Here is a 9,885-nt window from a genome sequence, read left to right as displayed (position 1 = left end):
CCCCCCCCCCCCGGCGCGCGCCGCTCACGTGGTCACCGGGAGGCAGAGGCGGAAGAAGGCGCCGGTGGATGGGCGCGCGCGGGCGGGTGCGCGAGGGGCGCGCGGGGGGGCGGGGCCGCGGGGCCGCGCGCGAGCGCGTCGCGTCACGTGGGGAGGGAAAACGGCCCCGCGCGCGCGTGGAGGAGGAGGAGGAGGAGGAGGAAGGCGGAGGTCACGTGACGGTCGCGGGCGCCGCCGCCGCTTTGTGAGCGCACCGGGCAGGTACCGCGCGCGCGCGGGGGGGGCGCGCGGGGCCCCCCCCTCGGCCGGCCCCGCCCCCCCGCCAACGGCCCCGCGCGCCGCCGCTCCCCCCCCCACCCCTCAGCCGCCCCCGAGGCCCCGCGGGCCCGGCCCCGCTTTGTCCGCCCGGCGGTACCCCGGTCCGCGGGGTCGGTCGGCGTCCGCCCGGGCCGCCCAGCCCCGGCCCGCCCGCCGACGGGTTGCAGGGGGACGCGGCTTTGCCCTACTTTCCGTGGCGGCCGCCCCGGGGAAGCTTCTCCCTGGCCTAGATCGCCGTCCCCCCCGCCCCCCTCCCCTCCCGCTCAGCAGGGCCGCGGGCAGCGCCCACCTGGCTGGGGAGGGGGCGCCCGCTTGGCCCCGGGAGAGGTGGGTTCTGTCTGCGCCCGCTGACAGCCGCGGGAGGGGCTCCTCCGCCGCGCCCGCCTCCGAGGAGGGGTGCTCATCTCATCCTGGAGGTGCTGGTCTCCCTCCGGCTCGGGGGCATGAGAGGAAAGCGGGACCAGCTGGAGGAGCGGGGCTGGCGGCAGGAGTCAGGCCAGAGGGGAGGTGGCAGCTCGAGAAGTGAACAAGTGGATGATGAAGTATCGATCTATGACTTTTTCAGGGCTTTACTTCCATGTTGTCGTTGCTCATCCCCTTCCCGGGTATTCCCTGGCTGGTGGTGGGGGGGTCACACCTACGGACAATAACGTATCAGCGGGTACAGTGGGTTACTTGAGGACATGGCAGTGAATGAACCGTTCCCTCTGTTAGCCTCCTCCAATTTAGTCCTTCCTTGCCATCGGCTGTGTGTGGTTGCGTGGAATTGGGTGTCACGGCAGGGCTGACTTGTGTTGCCTTTAAAAACAACAAAACCCTCTTCTGCAATTTCTCCTGCTGTTGAAGAAAATTGCAGCGGGGAAGTGAACTAGTAGGGATTCCTGTGCAAGAAGCTGGATGTAGGAAGGACCTGGTGCGTGTTTGAGTCTAAAGACAAGGGTCTGAACTCTCTGATGTGGAATAGGTTTAAAAGCTTGTGCTGGAATGTCTGCAGTGCTGTTGGATGCCACCTGGGAGCAGGGTGGACTGGTTTGAAGCTTCTCTCTTGGAAGTGTGTTAGCACCAGGAGTGTGGATGGGCACCCCTGGTTGTGTTCAGAGGAGCAGGGTGTCTTGTAGAGCAGAAACTACGGAGCTCTGTGAAGAAAAGCTATGGAAGGGAAGTGGAGGGGCTGTCCTGGCCTGAGAGCAGCTGGTTTTTTCCAAGTAGAGAAATTGGAGCTGGATGTGAGGGAAGGGAAGGGAGGGGGAGCAGTGCTTGCTATTGAAACAGAGCCCTTCACAAAAAATGGCAGCAGCTCAGCATCCTGGCTTTTGCTTTTTTAATATTTACCAGGCCCTTTTAGAAATTCCCTTGGTTGTATCACGTTCTCTAGTGGAATCTGGGTTTGGATTCCTACCTGGCTGACTCAGTATTTATACCTGGACCCAATCTCCCTGCAGTGGTTTGACCTAACTTGTTTAAAGAATTTATTTTTAACCTTACACTAGGTAACTTGAAAGCAAGCAAGGCCAAATCACTTTGCAGGTTTAATGATGTTTTGTGACTCCTGGAAATGAGCTGGCTTCTGTTTTTATGACCTCAATAATCTTGGTAATCTTGGAGGTGGGCATGAGTGGGAATTGGACAAGCTCTGTTCTACTACTATTCGTACTTTTATCAGAGTGTTGATTTTGAAAACTGTCTGTAGTAAAAAAATCATGATATTACTGAAATTTAGACTGTTCCAGTTGTTTTGGCCCGTTCTCCATAAAGCTCCTGGTGCCATGACTTACAGAAAGGTTTGATTGTTTGAGGGGACATGGAAGCTACAGCCTCACCACTAAGATCTAAGGAAGCTAGAGGGAAACCAACAAAATAGTCTTGTCTGTTACCAGAAGCTGTTATTTTTAAACTTTTTTTTGTTTGTTTGGTTCTTCCATTTTTTTTGAAGCTGCTGTTCTAGAACTTACAAGTAGATTGTTGATGCTCTATATTTCTTCCATGAACTTTTATTTTAGGTGATTGTTTCCTTGTAAAATGCCATTTTTTGGCATTTATGCTTTATGTTTGTTGCTGGTGTTGTCCTATTGATATTGGTCATAGCAGAGTAACGTGCTGGTGAGCAGTGCTTAAAAGGTGTATGTGTCATGTACTGTTAATGCTCTATTAATAATCATCACTGAGAGTCTTACTATTAGTAGTAATGCTTACATGCAGTTTCAGTCACATTTAGTACCGGTACTTAGAATAGGAGCTTCATGAAAGACTAGGAGTAAAATTTCAGACCTGTTACGAATCTTTTTATTTGTCTTCATTTCTTATTTGGTTGAAGCACAGGGGCAGGACTCTGAACACCGAGTTCAGCGCTTTGCAGCAGCCTTGTGTGAGCTTGCTGAAGGAGAAGCCAAGTGACTCGTCCCCTTGGTAAAATACAGATTAGAGAAACTGTGTTGTATTTGTATACTTCAGAATTATTGAATGGAAGGTGCTGGAGGAATTACAATTGATATGCACTGCGATGTTATTCTGCTACAGCTTTTGGTGAATTTTAGGTTTATTTCTCATACAGTCTGTGTACTTGTAGCCCATTGGGTCCTCTGTGCTTTTCAGAGAAGACCTAGTTTGGACTTGCACTGTTTTTCATATAACTTCCCTAAACAGGTTACATTCATTAAAGTGAGAGTTGGGATGAAAGGTTGTGAAATGCCTCCTTTGCAATTACTTCAGGTTCATATTTTACAAAAACTGTACAAAGGGTTTGTCTGTTTTGCTCTAACATGAAAGTCCACACTCTTTGATTTCGGCCATCTGCGCTGGGAGTCTCTTGGAACTCCCCATCCGCCTGGGGCTCCTGCAGGGCTGTTCCTTCCACAGGTGTGGTACCCTCAGCCTTTCTCTCCCCATTACTTCTCAGTGCTTCAGGGAGTAAACAGGGACTAAAGACAGGCAGTTTAAAGGTGGTATGGTCTGATGCCTGAGATCTCATGGCTTGCTCAGCCTGCTTTTACTACATCATAAATATTTTGCTGAGCATATTGTTTTACTTAAGTTCTCTTTAGATAGTAAAACCTGTAAAATAGGTTGTGTGAACAACTTAGTGCAGCTCCCTTGGATGGAGTTGTTTCTATTCTCAAAGCTATTGAAATTCTATTTCTTTTTGTCCAGCTTTCTTTGTGGAACCTCCACAATATTGTGGCTTCTTTTGAAGGTGAAATTGTCAAGCTTTTTTTTTTTTTTCCACTCTCTTCCCAGGCATCTTGAGTCAGTCTTCCAGCAGGTGAGCTTGGAGGACTCCTTAACCTGGCTGAGTGTAGCATTTTGCATTAAAAACAATGAAATATTTCCCATGTTGAGAGATCTTTGATCTTTCTTGAGACTTAAGGTTTGCGTGAAGTAATATTCCTATGGTGAACTCTATGGTTTTGTTTTTCTGCAATATCATACAGGGAATACAATTTTCTGCTGTAGAAGATGCATGTTCAATGGAACTGGTGTTGCAGAATCATTCAGTGTGTGAATCTACAATTAAATGAAGAAAATACAAATACTTTGTTAACCTCCAGATTTGAATCACCAGGTTGTACTTTTAAAAACTGTTTCATTGTGGGGAGAAAAATGCTTACCTCAGTCTTTTAGGCCACCCTGTGGTTGAAGGTGTAGGATTTGAATTCACTAGTTATGACCATGCTCCTAAACATTTTTAATGGTTAGCTATAGAGAGAGGAAGTCTTTATGCATTTTTGTTGCATCTGGCATTGGTTTAATCTAGAACATTTCATTTGTGTTTCGTACTACTAAAATAGTGTTTCTGGAAGTATGATGATACTTTAGAGACTGTATTTAGATTGCTTTTGAGGAAGGAAAACACATTCTACTCCATTTGTTTTGTTTAGTGGTTTGAGGGTGGTGAATGTATAGTGATATGGAATGAAGCATATGGCTTCAGAAACATTTTTGCTTCCTGTTCCAGTTTGTTTTTAAATGTTAACTGAATCCTGGCTATTTTGTCCTTAGTACTTGGCTTTGTACTGTTTCATTATCTATGTTTTTTCCAATTTGAAAGCTATTGCTGATTTATTTTTTCTCTGCTTTTGTTTGATTTTCAAAATCTTAAGTTGTCTTACACACAGTTTCAGCAACAGGAATCTGAAAGGAATCCGGGTGCCAAACTTGCACTACTGTTGAGCTGTACATAGTATGTTGTATTCAAGAAACTCTGGTCTATGCATTTGATGGGTTGTGCCCCAAGGGATGGATGTGTGCTTTTATTTCAGCTTTCAGTCACACATTCTGGAGATCACTGACTTGTGATCCATTTTTGAGACTGACATAAGGGAGACCTAAGTTAGTGATGTTAACTTCGGGTGACTAAGTGTGATGAGGGGGAGCAGTACTGCACTTCCTGGTCTTGTGCTTCACTTTCTTTTATTAGCCACTGAATGAATTTCTGCATGGTTTGAACATGGGTGAAGTGCCAAGGGGTAGCTGTCTGAAATTTGTTTTAGAGAAAGATTGGAATAGACTTATGAGGTTGGTGAAATTAAGTTCATAAGTACATAAAAGTGTTTGTTTTATCCTAAGTATTTGAGAAAACACTTTCTGGTACATATTTTCAACCTGTTGGGTTTCTTTGCTGTTTCTTGATCTCCAGATTAGCAGCAATGCCCAGGAACTCTTCTTTGCATCTTAGAAAAAGATGGTTATTACCTTTTTGAATAGTTCTCTGTTATGACTGCAAGTATGAAACTAATTTCAACTCCAGTTTTTGTTGTTTATCATTTGGTGTAGTAGTGTATGTTTCTGGATTTTGTCCCAATTACTTCTAGCCTACCTGATTTAATTGAAGATTCTCTTGATTTTCTCTATACTACTGTTAGAGCAGAAATATTAGAGCTTAAGAATTGTCTCTAATGAAGCTTGTGGGGTGCTTTTGATAACAGCTTTTCTGTTAAAGGACTTTCTTGCCTTTTTACTTCACTTCATTATGGGCTGGCCTAGGCTGACAGGGACTTGTGGAGGTGTTCTAGTCTCCCCTTGCTCAAGCAGCACCATTTACAGCAGGTTGCCCTGGACTGTGTCTGAATGTGTTTTCAATATCTCCAGTGGAGACTCCGCCACCTCACTGGGCAACCTGTGCTGTGCCAGTGCTTGGTTGCCCTCGAGGCACAAAAGGGTTCCCTGCTGTTCTCAGGGAGCCTCTTGTGTTTCAGCCCTTTGGCTCTGGTCCTGTCCCTGGGCACGCTGAAAACAGCCTGGCTGTGTGCCTTTCCTTCAGGTACTTAGACATATTGGTGAGGCACCACATCCATCACAGGCTTTTTCCTCTGGGTTCAGCTGCTTGGCATAGTCACATCTGTAGTTCTTCAGGCAAACTCAGTTTATTTATGTCCTTACTAGCCTTTGAGAAAGAGGTGGATTAAGCATTGAATTATTATGGGTGGTGTGGTATTCACAGTAATTAATGATTCTTAGTTGGTTGAGAAACGGGTGGGTTTAGAGAAAGTACTGTGAAAATGCAGTAAGAGGCATATTTCAAATTTGAATAATTTCTGTGCTTGCAAATGAGGACTAATTGACTGTCCTGGTTCTAGCTGAATAGAAAACAATCATTCAGCAGTCTGTGAGGGAAGAAACAGGTTGAACACTTGATTGTCTGATAGCGATAAAATTGCCCAGGTCTTTTTTATTCTGTCTAAGAATTGCACAGATTGCAAATGATGACTTCAAGTACAATACATCATTTAGGAGAGGTTAGACTGAGTTCTTACTACATATTGAACTGTCCATTTTCTGAAGCTATGTACATCAAAAATATTTTTGGAAGTACTTTTTAATGAGACTAAAGCCCACACTTTGAAGAACTATTTGAGTCCAAAATTAGAAGCTAACTGGACCAGCCTAGTTTTTGTACTTGTGCAAGTCCAGACACCTTTCCCAAAAACTGCAAGACCCCCACAACTGTAGAGAAAGGTTGAAATAAAGTTAGATGGTTAAAATTACTTTCATAGTTAGACTTATTGAATCTGGGAAGTGCTGGGATGACTCTTGTAGGACAGTCATCCAACATGAAACATCACTGAGGTGTAGTTTCTGCTAGGAAACCTGTCTCAAATATTTGGATGACTTCGCTCCCTTGCTGATTCTGTGGATTGCTGGGGGGTGCTTTTGAGAACTTTCACCATGAGAGTGAGCGAAGCAAGAATGTGTATAAATTTCATTTTGTTCCCAATAAACAAATCCATTACAATGACAGATCAAGAGAAGATGTTCAAGTGTTTCATTAGTTATGAAATGACTCGCCCACTGTAAAATATGATAGAACATAATGCAAGAAACTGCAGAACCATCCCATTTCAGCTAATTTTACCACTTTAGTAAAATTGAACACAAAAGCATATTGAGGGAGGCATCTTGCTTTTCACGTGAAAACAAGGTGATGTTGAACATTTGAGCCAGACTGTGGTAACTGAAGGCCTTTCCACCCACCAAAAAAACAGGTAGCTGTTAGGAACTGGAACGGAATATAGGGGAAACAAATGAAAGAGTTGAATAACTGGAGTCAGCATCATTTTCCTTCTTGGGACTTTGTTTAGGAGTGGTGAGGTGCCAGGAACTGCTTTTATGGCCATAGGTCCCCTTTATTGATGGACCCTGATTGAAAAGCTGACATATAACTTCCTCCTTTTCCAGTTGCTCCACAGTACTGAAGAAAAGTTAGGATCAGTTGTTAACGTGGACTTTTGGTGGTACTTTCTTTGACTTGACAGACAGGTTTTAGTGCAGTGTGTAAAGGGAGAAGGACAGAGCGAGTTGCTTGTGGAGGAGCAGGAGGAGGATGTGGCTTGGGGCTAGTTACAAGACAGGTTTGGGGTGGGGGAAAAAGGGGGAAGAGTTTGGTATTCTTGATCTTGATATGATGGGTTTCTACTTTGATTTATTTGTTCAAATTATTTGGAGCCTGGTTCATATAAGCAGAATCAGTAATGCGGGGGAACCTTAGGTGTGTCTTAACAAACAAACAAAATTCCTGCTTTGATGAACTGCACTGAAAGTGAGTAATGAAATAATGCCAGGAATGATCAGCCCCGGTGGAGTACTTGGGGGAGAGAAAGTGGTCTCTGTTCTCAACATCCCATTTGTCTGTTAAATCTGCCTGGTGAATTATTTGACACTGAGACTATGTTTCAGTCCTTTGAAACGGTGTTGCTCTGTTAGTGTGTAGTGGATGTGCCTCTGGTAATGCTGACTGCAAAGCTGTGAGGTTGTTTTGCGTCTTACTTTTGGTATTCCTACAAATGTGTTTTTGTTCTGCATTTATGGCTGTGTGTAGTGTAGCACTGACAACTTGCTGTATCCCCCAGGAGCTTATATATGAACTATATATTTTAAGCTTATATATGAACTTAGATATGCTGGAAAGACTGAAAGTGTTTTTTAAGATAATATTTTTTTTCTTTTCTAGAACAGAAATGTTGAAGGGGATAAGCTATCTCTTCTGGCACTCAGTAATTCTGAGGAAAGTTAATTCTCTTGGTAGATTCACTTAGTCGTTCTGTTGAATAAAATAAGAACGTTACTAACTCTTATATTTCCTGAAAAATCTCAACTTCACGCTTCTCAGGTTCTCTACCAGTAACCTTAGTAAACATAGATCAAACATTGTGCTAAACTTTGCTAAAATGTATATATGAGCTTTATTGATTTTGTTATAATTAAAACCTAAAAGCATTAATCTGGAAAGATGGTAAAGCCTGAAAATGGAGCTTCTCACTAGGCTGCTTTATCTAAGTGCATGTTTGGGCATTATAACTCTATTGTATTTTATACTGGTATGGTGTTTATGGCTGGAGAGGTGTGGGGCTCTGCTTTCCTGAAATCCCAGGGACCAGCTGGGAGGAAGTGGTATGTTCAGTTCTTTGAGTACTTCGTGTACCTCAAAGAAGTGACCTCCCAAGGATTAAGTTTCAGGAATATATCAAAGCTTGTTGAAATACTGTCCTATAATATGTGTTCTTTATATCTCTTTTTCAAAAGTTATTTATTTATTTATTTATTTATTTATTTAAAATCAGCCAAATTTCTAATTTAAGGAAAAAGTGGAAATATGCCCTCTGTTTAACTTAAAAAAAATAATAATAATTTAGAAATATTAGATTCCCTGTTAAGGTTCAGATGAGGTTAAAAGAAAAAAGCTCCCCAAAAGTTCATCTTGAAGAAGATGAAGGGAAAGTTTTCCAGTTGTGTTAAATTCAAAACATCACTGCTCCCAGAGACTTAAGGCTAACCAAAACGCTATATGTCTGGAACTTACACTTTCAATTCTTTTACACAATTGGATATCTTGCTAAAGCTCTAGAAGAGTGCAGCTAAAGAATACTTGTTTGTAGTGTAGTTTGACATCCATGTACTTCTAATGGTTCAACAACTTGCATTTCAGTCATGGTAAAATGTTTGCTGACAAGTGAATTCCAGATAAATGTTTATTTAATTTCAGTTACCTCTGAAGTAAAACAACAGTCTTTAGTGTGTTCACATCAATTTGTAAGGTTGATTTTTTTTTTGATTCACCAGGTTTTGGCCTAGTTTTTCTTCTCCCTTAATGTTGTTGCATTCCTTGATCTCTGTTTTATTCCTCATTTCATTTTGTTAGGAACTGATAAATCAGTCAAACAAAGGTTTGTATTCTCAAATGTACTTGCATATTAGAATATATATGAAAGTCTAACATAATCTCATATATGGAAGGTCTTACTCTTGGTGCTGTGTGTGCTAGGAATTTTCTGGGTTTTATTTTTTCTTTATACAAGATTTGAGATTTTAGAATGGTGTTAAGGGAAGTTATGTCTCTGGCTCTTAGAGTAAGATAATTCATTTAAACATACTTTTTCTTTCCCTTTCTTCTTTTTTTTTTTTTTTGGCAAAATAAAATCTAAAAAAAGTGCAAAATGTTTTACTTGGAAATATTTACAACTCTTCAAATGGACTTTCATAATAAGTGGACATAAAAATTCTGTTCTTTTAAGTTGCTGTTTTCAGCAGTTGTATGTGTACTCCATAATGTTTAAATGCAGTGTATTGAGAGTTGTTTTATCCTATTCTATCAGTCTCTTGTATTTGATCCTGTGCAGAAAATCCTATGATGTAGCTGCAAGCTCACCGTATCTTCCAACAAATCTCAAAAACTCAGTTCAGGGCAGTGTTCTTTTGAATATCAAACTAAGGTCATTCTAATGCCTTTTTCCTTAGAGTTTTAGAGCATAGCAACAGGGTTGGTAAGTATGGTTTTTCTAATATTAGACATCAAAAACTGGAGGAACCAAAAGGACAGTATCTACTTAGATGAGGCTTGTATACTTTCAAAAAACCTACCCTAAAGCCCTGCAGAACGGCAAATTGCAGTGTTCTGAATGTGAGACAATGAGCGGGTTTTTAGCATTTACCTTCTGCTGATTGCAGTTTTGGGTGATTGCTGTCTCTTGTACTTTTTCCTTGATCAGAAGAGGTGTGTTACATTCTTCCTTTTAAATTTTTATTTTTACTTTATTCTACTGATTCAGGTTCTTACTAGTTTTCAAAAAGCCATAT

The 9,885-nt window shown here is 42.3% G+C and overlaps 1 protein-coding gene across 4 annotated transcripts in view; it reads left to right on the top strand.

Moving 5' to 3' along the window:
* Nucleotides 1–8: 8 nt before the first annotated feature.
* The window catches only part of UBAP2 (ubiquitin associated protein 2), a 192,464-nt gene continuing 182,587 nt past the window's right edge, over nucleotides 9–9,885 (top strand). Inside the window, exon 1 of one of the 4 annotated variants that reach the window (XM_064403333.1) lies at nucleotides 9–86. The gene's annotated coding sequence lies outside the window, so the exon portion shown is untranslated. The other 3 variants (XM_064403331.1, XM_064403332.1, XM_064403334.1) reach the window with 3 other exon arrangements.

This window comes from Passer domesticus, chromosome Z, assembly GCF_036417665.1.
Source record: "Passer domesticus isolate bPasDom1 chromosome Z, bPasDom1.hap1, whole genome shotgun sequence".
Classification (NCBI taxonomy): Eukaryota; Metazoa; Chordata; class Aves; order Passeriformes; family Passeridae; genus Passer; species Passer domesticus.
The sequence above is the reverse complement of the archived record's forward strand: the minus strand, read 5'-3'. Positions and strand labels throughout refer to the sequence as shown.